At 32.8% G+C, this 17,186-nt stretch overlaps 1 pseudogene across 1 annotated transcript; it reads right to left on the bottom strand.

Annotated features, from left to right (window-relative positions):
- Window positions 1–6,472: 6,472 nt before the first annotated feature.
- On the bottom strand, window positions 6,473–15,343 carry LOC308568221 (small nuclear ribonucleoprotein E pseudogene; annotated as a pseudogene). The gene is made up of 2 exons: window positions 15,331–15,343; window positions 6,473–6,750 (listed from the first exon to the last, which is right to left on the bottom strand). The product of its transcript is annotated as a small nuclear ribonucleoprotein E pseudogene (transcript).
- Between the last annotated feature and the right edge of the window lie 1,843 nt (window positions 15,344–17,186).

Raw genomic sequence — 17,186 nt, 5'->3', positions numbered from 1 at the left:
CTCTTTTAATAATGCTTTGTAGTTTTCAGTATATAGGTCCTTCAAATACTTTGTTAAGTTTATTCCTAGGTATTTAAATTTTTGTTGTTGTTGCAATTGCAAAAGGAATTGTGTGTTTTTTTTCATTTCTATTTCTGAAGGGAATGGATTTTTGTACATTAATTTTGTATCCTGCAAGTTTATTTTATTTGTTTATTGTTTCTAATATTTTTTGTTGGTGTCTTTAGGGTTTCCTATATAAAAAATCATGTCATCTGCAAAAAGTGACACTTTTACTTTTTTTATTGCCAATCTGGATGTCATTTATTTCTTTCTCTCGCCTCATTGCTCTGGCTAGGACTTCAAGAAATATGCTGAATAAGAGTGGTGAGAGTGGATATTCTTGTCTTGTTCCTGATCTTAAAGGAAAAGCTTTCAGTTTTTCATCATTAAGTATGATATTAGCTGAAGGTTTGTCATATATGGCCTTTATTATATTGAGGTACTTCTATACCCATTTTATTGAGTGCTTTAATCATAAATAAATATTTTAACTTATCAAATGTTTTTCTGCATCTACTGATAAAATCATATAATTGTTATCCTTTCTTTTGTTAATGTGGTGTATTGCATTGATAGATTCGTCTATGTTTAACCATCCTTGTCTCCCTTGAATGAACCACACTTGATCATGATGTATTATTCTTTTAATGTATCATTGTATTTGATTTGCTAGTATTTTGTTTAGAACTTTTGAATTTGTATTCATTGAAGATATTAGTCTGCAATTTTCTCTCTCTCTTTTTTTTTTTTTTTTTTTGAGTTATACTTGCCAGGTTTTGGTATCAAGGCTATATTGGCCTCATAAAATGTGTTAGGAACTATTGCCTCTTGTTCAATTTTTTGGAAGAGTTTGAGAAGGATAGATTTTAAATCTTTGATTGATGGAATCCACTTGTGAAGCCACCTAGTCCTAGATTTTTACTTTTGGAGATGTTTTTGATCGTTCTTTCAATTTCGTCACTGTTGATTGCTCTATTTAGATTTTCCAGTTCTTCATGGTTCAGTCCAGGAAGGTTATATATTTATAGGAACTTATCCATTTCTTCTAAGTTATTGAATTTTGTGGCATATAGTCTGCTGACTTTGGGCTGTTTTTGCTCTTCCTTTCCTAGTTCTTTAAGATGAAATACTAGGTTTTTTATTTGAGACTTTTCTTCGTGTTTGAGACAGGTCTGTAATGATATAAACTTGCCTCTTATTATTGCTTTCACTGCATCCTGGAAGTTTTGATATGTCATCCTGTCATTCTCATTTGTCTCTATACATCTTTTGATTAGAACTATGAGTAAGATCACCAACAAACTTACAGCATAAATAGGGATAATTTGTGACAACATAACATAAAAGGGGAGGGGTAAAAGTCTGAGTTTACAAAAGGAATGGATATTTGATGCATTCAAAAACAAAAACCGACTACTATACATATATTAAACTTTTTTTACATAAACCTAATGGTAACCACAGACACACACACACACACAACTTCAAAAAAAGGAAATAGAGGAAAAAATATGGAATGCCACCAAAAACGATAATAGAAACACAAAGGAAAAGAACAAATGAAGGCACAGAGCTAACAGAAAACAAAATATAAAAATGGCTATAAGAAATCCTCATATATTAATAAATATCCTACGTGGCAATGGACTGAAATCCACCAATAAAAAGGCACAGAGTAGTGCATTGGATCAAAAAACAAAATCCAACCACATAATGCCTTCAGGAGACACATCTGAGCTGCAAAGACAAATATAGACTCAATGTAAAGTGGTGGTAAATGATTTTCTAAGCAAATGGCACCCACAGAAAAGCAGGTGTAGCTATACTTCTACCTGAAAAAGTAGATTTTAAGCTAAAAAAGGTAACATGAGACAAAAGTGTACATTTTATAATGATAAAGGGGACACTCCATCAAGAAAACACAACAGTTCTCAATATGTATGTGCCCAGTCAGGGAGAACCAAAATATATAAAGCAACTACTAACAGAACTAAAGAAACAAAAACACAATCATAGTAGGGGACCTAAATATCCCATTAACAGCTATAGATATATCATCCAAACACAAAATCAATAAAGAAATATGGGCTTTATTCTGTTAAATTGGTGCTTCTGGTTTTTTTTTTAATTGGATTTATTGGAGTGACATTGGTTAATAAAATTATGTATGTTTCAGGTGTACAGTTCTATAGCACATCATTTGTATATTTTAGTGTGTGTTCACCACCCCAAGTCAAGACTCCTTCCATCACCATTTATCCCCTTTTTATCCTCTATACCACCTACCACATCCCCTTCCCTCTGGCAATCACCATAATGTTGTTTGTTTGAATATATTCTTAGAAGTGAAATTGCTGGTTCATAAAGCAGTTCTACTTTTAATTTTTTGAGATAACTCTATGCTGCTTTCCACAGTGGCTGCACCAATCTGCATTCCCACCAACAGTGCACAGAGGTTCCTTTTTCTTCACATTTTAGTCAACACTTGTTTGTTGATTTCTTGGTGGTAGCCATTCTGACAGGTGTGAGGTGATATCACATTGTGGGTTTAATTTGCATCTCTCTGATGATTGTGATGTTGAGTATCTTTCCATATGTCTATTGGCCATTTGTATGTCCTCTTTGGAGAGGTGTACATTCAGATCCTTTACCCATTTCTATAAGTTCCTTATAAATTTTTTATATTAAGCCTATATCAGATGTACTGGTAAATGTGTTCTCCCATTCAATGGTTATTTTCATTTTGTTGATGGTTTCCTTCACTGTGCAAAACTTTTTAGTTTGATGTATTCCCATTTGTTTATTTTCCTTTTCTTTTCCTTACCCTAGGATATATATCAGAAAAAATATTGCTGCCTGGCCAGCATGGCTCAGTGGTTCAACATTGACCTAGGATCTAGGAGATCCCAGTTCAATTCCCTGTCACGGCACATGCCCTGGTTGCAGGCTTGATCCCCAGTAGGGGGCGTGCAGGAGGCAGCAAATCAATGACTCATCATTGATGTTTCTATCTCTCTCTCTTCCTCCCCCTTCCTCTCTTTGAAATCAATAAAAATATATTTTTTAAAAAAGGAGAGAAAAGAAAAAATACTGCTATGAGAAATGTCTGAGATTTTATTGCCTGTTTTCTTTCAGGATTTTCATGGTTTAGAGTGTAAAGCCTTTAAACCGTTTTGAGTTTATTTTTGTGTATGGTGTAAGAAGGTGGTCTAGTTCCATCTTTATACACATATCTGTCCAATTTTCCCAACACCATTAATTGAATAGATTGTTTTTACCCCATTGCATATTTTTGTCTCCTTTGTCAAATATTAATTGACCTTAAAGGCATCGGTTTACTCCTGGGCCTTTTATTCTGTTTCATTGATCTATATGCTTGTTTTTATGCCAGTTCCATGCTGTTGTGATTACTATGGCCTTGTGGTATAGTTTGATATCAGGTAACACGATTACTCCAATTTTGTTCTTTCTCAAGATTGCTGTGGCTATTAAGGGTCTTTTATGTTTACATAAACATTTTTGAAATATTTTTTCTAGTACTGTGAAATATGCCATTGGTATCTGGATAGGAACTGTGTTGAATCTATAGATTGCTTTGGGTTATGGACATTTTAATGATGTCAGTTCTCCCTATCTATGAACAGTGTATAGGCTTCCACTTATTTGTACCTTGTTCAATTTCTTTCTTCAGTGCCTTATAATTTTCTGAGTACAGGTCCTGTACATCCTTGGTTAAATTTATTCCTAGGTATTTCATTTTTTGAAGCTATTGTAAATTGGATTGTTTTCTTAGTTTCCCTTTCTGATAGTTTATTATTAATGTATAAAAATATAACTGATTACTGTGGATATTTATTTTGTATCCTCCTACTTAACTGAACTTATTTACCACTTCAGTATTTTTATAGTAGAATCTTCAGGGTTCTCTATATACAGTATCATGCCATTTGCAAATAGTCACAGCTTTACTTGTTTCTTTCTAACACCCCTATGTTCATTGCAGCATTATTTATAATAGCCAAGATGTGGAATCAGCACAAGTGCCCATCAGTAGATGAGTGGATAAAAAAAGCTGTGGAACATTTACACTATGGAATACTACTCAGCTGTAAAACAGAAGGAAATCTTACCTTTTGTGATAGCATGTATGGACTTGGAGATTATTATGCTAAGCAAAATAAGACAGTCAGAGAAAGACAAATACCATATGATCTCACTAATATGTGGAACCTAATGAACAAAATAAACTGACAAAATAGAACCAGAAGCATGGACACATGAAACAGGCTGACAAATGCCAGAGGGGAGGGGGTTTGGGGGACTGGATAAAGGCAGGTGAAGTGATTAGCTAAAGAACATATATGCATAGCCCTTGGTTATAGACATTAGTGTGTGTGGGGGGGGGGCAAGGGAGTTGGGAGGGGTCTGGGTGGAGGTGGGGAAAAGAGGGGGAATGGAGGACATCTGTAACAGTATCAACTATAAAAAATTTAAATTATAAAAAACAAATTTAAGAAGATTAAAATCATCTAAGCATATTCTCTTACCACAATGCTTTAAAATTGGAAATAAATGTCAAAAGGAAGTTTAAAATTCTACAAATATGAGGAGATTAAACAACAAATTCCTAAAAGTGATTGGGTGAAAAAGAAATAAAAGGTGCCATCAAAAGATATATAGAAGCAATTTTACTTTAAAACTACCATTTTTAAAAATCTTTATAGGTATTAATAATGAGTATTCCATTTTAACCTTCAATTTTAAGATTTTAAAGAGTGTCTAATGGTAGCACTGTTAGAAAAATGATGAATTGTATAAGACAATTCACACATTAAAAATAAATCATTATACAGACAGATAATTTTAGGTATAGAAAAAAAGTGTCATGAAGCCAATTTATACAGCAACTTTTAACACTGACACCTTGATAACTTGTACTTAGTTTTTAGAAAGATAGAGCCTAAATCTTTCTTGATTCATGTAAAATCCCTTGGAATTTTCCCAATATCAGTACCTTTTTTCAGACCAAAATTAGTTTGAAAATATTATTTTTATTGAGAAAAACTTCTTATTGAGAAAAAAAAAAAAAAGGTAGACTAGCCTCAAGATCTTTACCCTACCTCTTAAAATATGTGAACCAACAAACAAACAAAAATCATTTCCCATATGCCCATCCTTTTAAGTCATTTTCCTATAAATTAGAGCACCGTTTTAGGAAACTGAATAGATTAGTAGTATCTTCTCAATTCTCTCTCTTAACTGGTTATCTGTTATCTCTGTTTCATTTTTTAATGGCAATTTAAAAAAAAAGATGTGATGTTGACCTCATAGTGGTAGGGTTAATGATTGTTCCAATCTTTTATTATTTTCAGAACTAATTTTCTTGTTAATGCCTATTTATCTATATTCTTATAACCATTAATTCCTCAAAAGTCTTTAAAATATAAACATCTACATGATCATTCGATCATGGCTTTTCTGTTATTTTATTTATACCTTCTTGTTGGAGGACTAATTTTATAACACTAATTGTACAAACAGGTTGTAAGACTACATACATAAAAACTCAATTGTGGACAGAAATGCAGAATAGAGGGGAAATGAGCAAATGGCAGACAAAATAAAGCTGAAGATAAGGCTGGTACCCAAAATACACACTAAAAAATTTCTCACTGTGGGCCCACATTCTGTCCCTATGTTTTCTAGAAGCCAAAACAAAGAAGAAAACGCAACTTTTATGACATAGAAAGTCCTTAAGATAACAGTCCAATAATACAGTACAAAATACATGCCTGAGATTGACAGCCAAAAGAAAAATTTTTGCTGTGAGACCTAAGAGGCCATTATATTTTAATTAATTACATTATGATAGCTAATTTGGCAGTTTATAAATAGTGTATTAAAATAGTGCCTAATATGGGTTAATCACAATGTAGATTATACAATGAATTAGTTTAAAGTTTAATATTGTCAGGTATTTTCTCATTCGTTCATCAAATGGCATTCTGCATTAAGTACTGGAATTAAAACAATAAACAAAATAATTCATAGTTCATATGAAAGTCATAGCTTAGGTGAAGGGAGATATTAAACAATAAATTACATAGAGAATTTTTGAGTAAATGTTAAAAACATTTACATTATACAATGAGTTAATATAACAGGATCATAATCTAATCTAAAGTAAGAAGGATACAAATAATATATCTATACTATATCTCAGTCTCAGAAAATACTATAAACAAGTTTGATTCTCACTTATTTTATTTTTTTAAAATAAAAACAATTCCATAACATTTATTGTCATCTGGTAATAACATAAAGGTAATCCAAACAATATGAATAAATGTTTAAGAACTATACTCCCAACACAAGACACCTAAAAAACACAGTGTTGCTTCTCAACAATTTCTCACTTCATTAGTTATTTCTAGTTGAAGACACTTTGGAGCAGAGGAATAGTATCTCCTTTCAGCATGATCCAACCTAATTGCATGTTTTTTTACTTTGTTTTAGAATGAATCTCTTTTGCATCATCTAATATGAGGTTCATATACTCATCAAAAACAATGATGCAGCCCTCTATTTGCATATTCACTTGCTTATAAAGCCACACCTGAATCTGATATCTATTCTGCAAGTACTTGAGGATTAGGTTGATGGGCTACACCATCACCTTCTGCACTTTTTGGTCCTGGTCACTGTACACTATGGTGGAAGCTGACCAAGACCTAACAAAACTGCAGTACCTCAGAAAGCTACTTCCGGAATAATAATTTTGATTTTTTTTTTAATTGTCTTTATTGCCAAAATATTACAGATGTCCCCCTTTTCCCCCCCATTGATCCCCTCCTCCCACCTCCACCCCCCAAAGAGTACCCCGCACTATTGTCTGTGTCCATTGGTTATGCATATATGCATATAAATTCTTCAGTTCATCTCCCCCCCACCCCCACCCCCACCCCCCACCTTTCCTCTGAGGTCCCTCAGTCTGTTCTACTTCCCTGGATCTATTTTGTTCATCAGTTTATTTTGTTCATTTTAAACAGCTTATCTCCAACTATTTGAGGCCGGAAGTAGGAATTAGATTACCAGGTCAATTATATTAGATAATTAGATAGTATATTTTTGCAGTGAATTAACCCATGCATGGAAAAATATATTCTCTCCAGATGATGAGAGGACTAGACCTACTTTATTCAAATGTGGCACCAAATTACAAATTCATTTAACTATTGGTTATATAGAATAGGAGGCAGATCTAGGGAACATTTATAATACTTTCAACAATAAAGATAAATTAAATATATAACTATATATGTATACATATATATTCTGAAATTAATTTTAAAATGTTAATCTCTAAGGAATGTTTAATAATCTTGAACTAGTGTGGTTAAAGGTACCATACAGTATAATTAAGATATTTAGTATGAGGACAGGTTTGAAACTTTTGCAATGTGTTCTACACTGAGTATTTTTTTCCTCTAAATTTTTGCTTAGATTTTGTCCTTTATTGTTTCAGGAATCTAGTTACTGAATTCATAATTTTTGTTTTGTTATTTCTTTTTTATTTATAGTTTAAGCATTTATCAAAATATATTGAGTCATTTTATTTTGCATACACTCCTTTCTATTGATGTCTCATGGCTTCCCCTCACTGTCACAGGTAACAAATGTTTAGTCTTTGATGTGTATCCTTGTGTAGCAAACTCTAAGGTGATGGCTATATAAAAATACATCCACATATAAATGCACTCCTATATATTTTTGTTTTTAAAAATAGGTCTGTATTATACATAGTTTTCTGTATCTTGCTTTATCATTTTTAATGTCATAAAAATATAAGTGAATTGTTATACATTTAACATATTTTTAATGTTAGTAGAGTGTTCTGTATATAGACATTGGTGTATTATGCTTTACTCAACCCTTCACTTACTGATGAGATTCCTTTTGTTTTTAATATTTATTTCTACAAACAATGCTTTAATAAACATCTTTTTGCATGGGTTCTTTTATGCCAATGAAATGGATTCCTAAGAGTAATTCTGAGGTAAAAATTATATGGGAATTTTAATAACTATTTGAATATTGCTTTCCATAAAGGATATCCATTATTAACATATAAAGAATATTTAACATAAGCCTATCATATATCCAATAGTAATATTAAGTATATATCCCCTATCATCATTGACACCTGCTATTGGAATCATTCTTTCTACAATTTTTAATCTGATACGTAGAAAAGGATTTCTACTTATCATTTAATTTATATTTTTATGACTGCCTGGAAAATTGAGAAGGTTTTCATATATTTAGTAATATGTGGACTTATTTTTCCAGGAATCATTTATTTGTATTCTTTGCCCACTTTTTTATACTATAGGTTATCAATTTTTAAAGCCAAGTTTTACTTTCTCTGAAGATATGTTATTAAGACTATAATCTTACTCTTGTTTTGAGTCTTTTAAAAATTAATATTTAGAAATCTATAAATGTGATATTTATCTTATTAAAGTGTTAATCTTTAAAAAATGTCTCAGCAATATATGTGCTTTTAATCTTTCTCTTGCCTTCTAATTCTTGTCAATAATAACTGGTGAAAGTTTGGAGTTTAAAAAGCTTCTATTAAATGTTCCTTAGAGCAGATCTGTTGGTGACAAGTTCTTTTAGCTTCTTTCATCTGCAAATGATTTTATCTCATTTTCATTGTTGAAGTATATTTTCACTGGATATAGAATACTGGGCAGACAATTCTTTTCTTGGAGCACCTAAAAACGTACCACTTTCTTGTACACCCTCTGATTTTTTAAAATCTTTGGTTATTGTAGTTTTTAATTCAAAATTTTTCATTTGAATTTTCTTTATATCTTCTATTTTTTTTGCTGAGATTTTTGATAGTTTTAATTTGTTCCAAGAGTGTAATTTCTTATTAGAATGTATTTAATGATGGCTGCTTTGAAGTCCTTGCCAGAGAATTCCAACACCTGTGTCTCCTTAGTGTTAGTGCTTGTTAACTGTCTTTTCTCATTCAAATGGAGATTTTGTTTGGTATGATGAATATTTTGATGTGTTCATTTGGCTGGAGGATAGTCCCAAGTTATTAAATCAAACACTAACCTAGGTGTTGTTGTGAATATATTTGAAATACTTTCAAAGGACAGTTGAGGTTCCCTTTTAGAAAAATTTTTTTTTCTGAGGAGAGCAGGTTTATCCCATGCCTAATAACTCCAACCTGTTCTTCCTGACAGCTTGTCTAATGAATTTTAGACTTGTCTAGCCAGCCTTCACAATCAGGTTAGCCAATTTCTCATACTAAACTTTTTAATAGAAATATTTTTCAGGTTCTTGTCTTGCTAAATTCTGCCTGGTAAATCTAACTCTTAGAATGACCAGTAATTTTGCACTATACCTGAACATATTGTGGTTCCTTTGCAAATATTCTATTTTAAGACTATGGTTCCTTTGAAAATCTCCAATTTTAGTAGGTCGCAAACTTGCTTGGATAAAAATGCATTTCCTGGCCTCACTTCTGTTAAGTTATGGTGCAAATATGGGTGAATTGTCACCTCAATTCTAAGAGAAAGTAGAAGCCAGTATACCATTCACAAGTTCTGCTGGGGAGAGGCAAAAAGAATATAAATTATTATGTAAGAAAATTTAAAAGAGAAATTAAGAAATTAATAGGAAAGGATAAACATATAACTAAATGTTATAAACTGTTCTTTCCTTGAGATTTTAAAATTGTGTTTGACAGTTAAAAGAAAAAATAATTAGCCTGGCCGGGCGTGGCTCAGCGGTTGAGCATCGACCTGGGATCCAGGCGATTGGGGTTCAATTTCCGGTCAGGGCACATGCCTAGGTTGCCGGCTCTATCAATGACTCTCTCATCATTGATGCTTCTACCTCTCTCTCTCCCTCTCCTTTCCTTTCTCTGAAATCAATAAAGATATATTTTAAAAAAATAATAATAATAATTATAAAATGGTTTATCTGGGTCTCCATGTATGAGGAGGTAATATATCAGATAGCTATACCACAGAGGAGGGGGGTATAGGACTGTAAATGATGAAAAGGTATCTGCATTCCTCCTGAAGTTGTAGTCTATGATCTTAGCAATCACACTCCTCCTAAAATATGTGCATTTAAAACATGTTCGCACAAACCTGTACAGAGATGATTATAGTAGCCTCATTATACTCTAAAAATGAAAGTAACTAAGATTTGCTACAACACATGAATAATGTGTGGAAGAGTATTTCAAACTATTCAGTGACAACAGGGAAAGAGCCATTGATGCAGATAACAGTGTTTATTATGAATAAATTTTAAACATATTTTGATTTTAAAAAGTCATACCCCAAAGGGTTTCATGCTGCATGATTTCTTGTATATGAAATTCTGGAAAAGGTAAAACTATTGAGAAGAAAAATAGTTCAATGTGGGATTTTTTGTTGGTTTGTTTTGATAGGTACATGTGAAAAAGAGCCCAGAAGGCAGTGTAAAAAAGATTCCAGTGACCAAAACTGAAACAATTGAGTAACAAAATAAATAACATAGTATTGGATTATAACTCAAAATATTAAATAAATATCAAGCTCATACTAATATAAATTATATATCTATGTATATATATAAAAACATAAATGATTGAGTTAATAAATAAATGACAGAGAAAAGGATAAATCTTCCTTTAAAAAGAATTCCAAAAACCGTATATAGACACTCCTCCCATTAGGAGGCAGAATTTACTTCTCCCTGTAGTGTGGACTCAACTTATTAATTTCCAAATAGCAGAGTGTAGAAAGGCAGAAAAGAGTAACTTCACAGTGGAGAAGCCTGACTGCATCCCCTTAATCAAGTGGTCAAGATTACCATCACTGGTAGTCACACTGATATGTGATGTGATAAGAAAGCAAACTTCCCTCTATGGTATTCTTCAAAACCCTTAACCACAATCCAGTCATGAGAAAACATCACTCACACCTAAGTTACAGGACATTTTACAAAATACTTAGCAAATATTCTTAAAAAGTATCAAAATCTTGGAAAATGAGCAGAGTGAGAAACTGTCACAGACAGATATTATTACTGTCCCCAGAGGGCTTTGTAGTCTCTTTATTATTATATTACATCAGTTAAAAACTCTTACCATCTCTGAGTTAATTTTGCCAAGACACAATTTTGTATATCTTATACCTGGTGTAGTGCTTGGCACAATTATTATTTTTTTGTTTCTTTTAATGAATTAATTGCTTTTGATAATAAGTTACATATTTGCTACTCATTTTGCATTCAGTTGTTATATATATTTTTTCTTTCAATTTGCTACAATTAACCTTCATCTTACTACTTGGAATTCTACAACCTGGTGCTATAATCTTTTCAAAATGCATAATGTTATATAGGTTTAGTATAAAAAACATGGAGACACTAGGCATTCAATGAAAAACAAATACAGTATTCTCCCTCATCACCTTTTCATCACTAGGTTTTGACAATTCCCTTTAAGGCAGAAGTGTTCGAGTAACTCAGACATCTGCATATACAGTCTCTTAAATTCCTTCCATTATTTAAAGTAAAAATTTATAGGCATATCTGCTAATCGCTATAGACATTTATGATCTCTTAGATTATTTTCTATTATAGTAATGCAATTTAGAAACTTCGAAAACAAATTACTATCATGGTTCTAGAAAATCAAGAGGATAAAAATTATTTTTTTTCAGAAAATAACGATATCAAAGTCAGCATCCTTTTGTCTTTCCTGAGGAAAAGTTTTTCTATAATCTATTTCAACGTGGGCAAAATATTTCCTATAGATGTAAGCTTGAGATAACATATTAACCAATGTTGTGCTGGTAAACCAGCTCTCTAATAAACCAAAAAAAAAACAACAATTATATGCAGTGTTTGCTGATGTTCATGATATAAATATTCCACCATGATGAAATTTAAGCAAACACCCAAGGTTCCAGGAGATCGAGGTTCGATTCCCAGTCAGGGCGCAGGCTCCATTCCTAGCAGGGGTCGTGCAGGGGGCAGCCGATCAATGACTCTCTCTCATCATTGACGTTTCTATCGCTCTCTCTCCTTGTCCATTCCTCTCTTTAAAATCAATAAAAAATATATATTTTAAAAAAAAATCAAGCGAACAACAGGCATCACTGAATTAGAAAAAAAAGCAACAAATAAACTATCATTAACCTGTATAAACCACCTCTAGTGCTCTGGGGTACTACTCATTATATCGTCAACATCAGAGAAATAGTCTAATTTCTTATGTTACTTATGAGTCCTGAGGAGACTGTATGTTAGGGTGAAAATATCTTAGTCCTTGTATTCAACAGTTTGGAGAAAGTTTGTTCTTCAATGAAACCTGAAGCAATCAGATTTTCCAACTGGATGTTTTAGGCAAAAGTATTAAATGTTTAATTTAACTAAACCTTGAATTTTTAAAATTATATAATGTCTTGGGATGATTGAAGATATAATCAAAGATACAATCAGGCTTTGCAAAACATATTTTTTTATTCAACAACTTTTAAAAAATATTAATAGACTTTATTAATCCAAGAACTTTTAGGTTTATAAGAAAATTAAATGGGAAATACAGTTATAATATATCCCCTCACTACCACCAGTTTTATGCACATACACACACACACATATCTTTCATTAGTATGATATACTCGATACAATTGATGAGCCAATATCGATACATTAATTAAAATCTAAATTTACATTGCAATTCACTCTTGGTGTTGTACATTACTTGACTTTTAACAAGTGTGTAATAACATGTATCCACCATTATAGTATCATACTGAATAGTTTCACTACCTTAAATATACACTATGCTCCAGCTATTCATTCCTTTCTCTGCTAAATTCTTGGCAGACACTGATCATTTTACTGTCTCCATAGTTTTGTCTTTTCCAGAATGTCATATTGTTAGAATCTTGCAGTATGTAACCTTTTCACATTGGGTTCTTTCACTTATTAATACACATTTAAATTTTCTCTATGTCTTTTTATGGGTTGATAGCTCATTTCTTTTTAGTGATGAACTATATTCCATGGCATGGAGATACAACAGTTAATTTATCCACTCACCTACCGAAGGGCAACTTGGTTGCTTCCAAATTCTGACAATTATGAATAAAGCTGCCATAAGCACCCATGTGCCAGTTTTTATATGGACATAAATTTTCAACCTCTTTGGATAAACTCCATGATTGCTGGATTGTATAGTCAGAGTATGTTTAGTTTGGTGGAAACTGCCATACTAGTTTTCTAAAGTGCCTGTACCATTGTGCATTCCTGTCAACAATAAGTAAAAGTTCCTGTTGTTCCACATCCTCACCAGCACTTGGTGTTGTCTGTTTTAGATTTCAGCCAATCTAACAGTTATTTAGTGGTGTCTCATATTATCTTCCTAAAAATATTTTTAAAGCAAGAACTTACAATGGAATTAGCCTAATTTGGGGGAATAAATGGAGAGCAAGTTCAACAACTGTTTGGAGTTAGTGTCAATTTGGAGCAAGTACATACAATTACTGAAAAAGTTCACATGAAGGATATATATAATTGTTTTATGAACCTAGGATGTAAGATAACTTTTTATTGATCTCAAGATGGAATTTAAGAGTACATATGGTTAACATCATAGATGCAGTTGTGAAGAGTAACATCTGACCAGCACTTATATGCTGAAATATTATAGTATATGTGTATTCCCTCTCATTAGTCAACTAGAATCATTAATGTGATGATTCATATAAAAAAGAAGTTAAATAAACTGATTCCTGATTCGATCTTATCTGGGGCCTTTAGCATACTTTCCAGTGTTCAACTCCACATATGTTAGGTATTTACACTGAAAATTCCTAATAATTTCTCTTTTTTCCCCTAAATTACTGGGGCTAAACCTTATCAGAGACCTAAAGAGAAACTGCAGTTACTCTAAAACATCAACAGAAAGTAAAAAGGAACAACATAAGCCACTATGGAATTGTCTGCTCCTCAAAGCCTTTATGGGGATCAGAAAATAACTCCTGTGGCAGACTCAGATCTTCCTGAGACTCCAGGTGTGTTTGAGTAAGTGATATTTTAGGATGCTATTTCATTTTAAAAATAATTAATTCGAAAGAGTATCTATGTGCAGCAATAAAAGTCTAGTAAAATTAAAATAGACACAAGAATATATGAAAGTGAAAATTAAATACCAAATAACTTGAATAAAATAAAAAAGAATGTTGGAAAATAAATGATGACATTGGACCTTTTTCACAGGACAGAAGATCAACAAGTGTGAGAACTACAGAAACCATGGAAGCATCAACTTTCTTATGAAACTCCTTTTAAGCAGTGATATGGGTTTCTGAGAAAATTACTTAAGACAGACATTTACTCAAAATTACACAAGAATGAAGTGCAATTTTTGATCCAAAAATATAAGAATTAAAATAGTAGTCGAAATTGAAATAGAAATTTCAGGTTAATAGATTTACTGAAAGTCTATGTAGAAAGAAGAAAATGGTTCATTAGAAGATATACTTCCAAATATATTAATAAAATAATCATTTAGAAGGGGAAAATCTGTTTATTCTGAACTATCTATGATTATCTGCCAAAATAAAAATACAAAATAGCATGCAGTAAATTTCTAAATATGGAAATTATGTTTGTGGATGAAGGATCAACAACTCTGACACTGCTTGTAAATCATGTTATTTCTAAAGTACACAATATTCAATGTTCTTGTGAGCATGACATTATAAATATTTCAAAAGCAAATATAGTAATAAGATAATGGGGTACAATTCTCAGAAAAGGCTACAAGAAAATAGCCTCTATATTCTGTTGTACTTATAGGTCTATTTACAGCAATAATCACAAAAGGACTTCTGGAAGCAATTCCTTCTTATTATTTTACTTTCTAAATAAATTCAACAGAATGGTCTTTAAAATGTTATATTGGTGTACTAATATAAGACTTCTCTCTTTAAAAAAGTGCATTTATTTTATTAAATTTGATTATTTGCAATACAATAACAATGTAGGATACAAATAATTTTATTAAGTATGTATTGTTTAAAAACAACACACTAAGCAATGACACATTATAATTTATTCTAACTAGTTTGTAGTTTTAGTCTTAATTATTGATCATGGTTTAATGGTAACACATGTCTTAGCTTGTCTAGGAACTTTAGTTTGTATGATCCTTCTCTAGTGTCTAGCCTCCCTCCACACCAAGTTAGTGAATCTTGCACCTACCTATAACCGACATTTCTGCTTCTTGATCCTGGATGGATGTTTCCTGATGTTATTGCCAGTATACTAATGACAAAAAGCTCCAAGGCTCTTTTTCTAACTCTTTAGATTTCAAACATAATTTCAGAGGTATGTTGTTTATGGCCAGTTTTAACCTTGTTAAACTCTTACCTCAGTCTCACTAAAACGAAAAACAGGAGACAATATCATTTACTACCTCTTTTTTTCAATATTAAGTTAAATGTTCTTTTAGAAAATGCAATGAGGAAAAAAAATGATTAAATTTTATTTCTATTTGAAAAAACTGTCACAGTCTTCAGTATTATATATTGGTTGTCTACATGAAAATGAATTAATTAATAAATAAGTACAGCTCCTGAAAAACTATTAGGAAAGACTTGGCAGTTTATAAAAGTAGCACATTATAAAATACTTAACCAGTTTCCCACACAGTGGCAACAACTAGAAATGGTGGTGAAGACTGTGTTCTGGCATCAAGACCCCCGAGTACAGGAAAATAGGCACCATGAGAGGGAGATCATGCTTTCTTTGCAAATCATAAAATATATTGGGTTTCAGATGAGAAAGAAAATAATCGCACAGATTGTATGTGGTATTTTGGTTGTTGATTTCATCAATACTGTTATTTTATCTAACATTGGTGTCACTTATATGCTTATCTTGCAATTACAGGTCAGGCATGTAAGAAGCATCTCTTAAAGTAGGGTTTCCAGTCAAGATGGCAATGAAAGTAAATGTGGTACTCTCATCCTCTCACAACTACCTCAAAATTATAACTAAACTACAGAACAACCATTATTCAGAACTGCCTGAAATCTAGCTGTACAGAAGTCCTATAACTAAGGACATAAAGATTAAGCCAGCCCTGGCCAGTGTGGCTCAGTTGGTTGGAGCATCATGCTATGCACCAGGTCATAGGTTCAATTCCTGGTCAGAGCTCATACCTGTGGTGTGGTTTGATCCCCAGTCGGGGCATTTACAGGAGGCAACCGATCAATGTATTTTTCTCACATTGATGTTTCTTTCTCTCACTTCCTCCCTCTCTAAAATGAATTTTTTTTTTTTTTTTTTAAAGAAGCAACCACATTACAACTGGTAGGAGAGGCAGAGATGTGGAATGGGCTGGTCCACACTCACATGTGTTGAATAAAAATTGGGATAAATATTGGCTTTGGAGGTCTTCCCTGAAGAGCAAGTGGTCCTAGCCCCACACCAGGCTCCTCACAGCCTAGGGTTCAAAAGCTAGGGAGAGAAGTCCCAATAACTTCTGGTTGTAAAAACCAGATCAAATTGTGGCTGCATGAAAGAGAGGACTGGTGGAGTTCCAGATGTTCCTCTTAAAGGGCCGGTGCATGGATTTACATGGACTTCCTCCCTCTGAGCTTTAGCACAGGAGCAGTAGCTTGAAAGGCACCAGGGACGTATAGGGAGAAACTGAATTGTGTGGCATCAAGGCAAGAGCTGGAGGGGCAGCTCTCTCTCAGACAGAATGGCAAAGGCCATTGTTCCTTTTCTGAGCACTGCCCCCAAGAGAGCTGGCAGTCATGAGCCATGTGAATCTCCATCAACCTGGTTAACATTGTTTACCCCACCCTGTAATTTCCTGAGAATCCACCTCACAAAACTTGCAGACCCACCCAAGCTGTTTCCAGTGGCTTTTCCACATAAATGGCCTGTATTGGCTCATGCTTCAGACTTGCTTAAAATCTCTCACACAAGAGCATCTGGCCTTGGTGTGTTCTGTACCTCTGGGTAACTCGCCCCAGGCATGGCACTAGTGGCAGCCAAACTTGGTTTACATCTTGGCTTCTCCCAGGCACTTCCAAGCCCAGCAAAAG

The sequence above is a fragment of the Miniopterus schreibersii genome, assembly GCF_964146895.1.
Source record: "Miniopterus schreibersii genome assembly, chromosome: 1".
In the NCBI taxonomy this organism is placed as follows: domain Eukaryota; kingdom Metazoa; phylum Chordata; class Mammalia; order Chiroptera; family Miniopteridae; genus Miniopterus; species Miniopterus schreibersii.
Note: the sequence above shows the minus strand (reverse complement) of the source record. Positions and strands in the feature narration are given on the sequence as shown.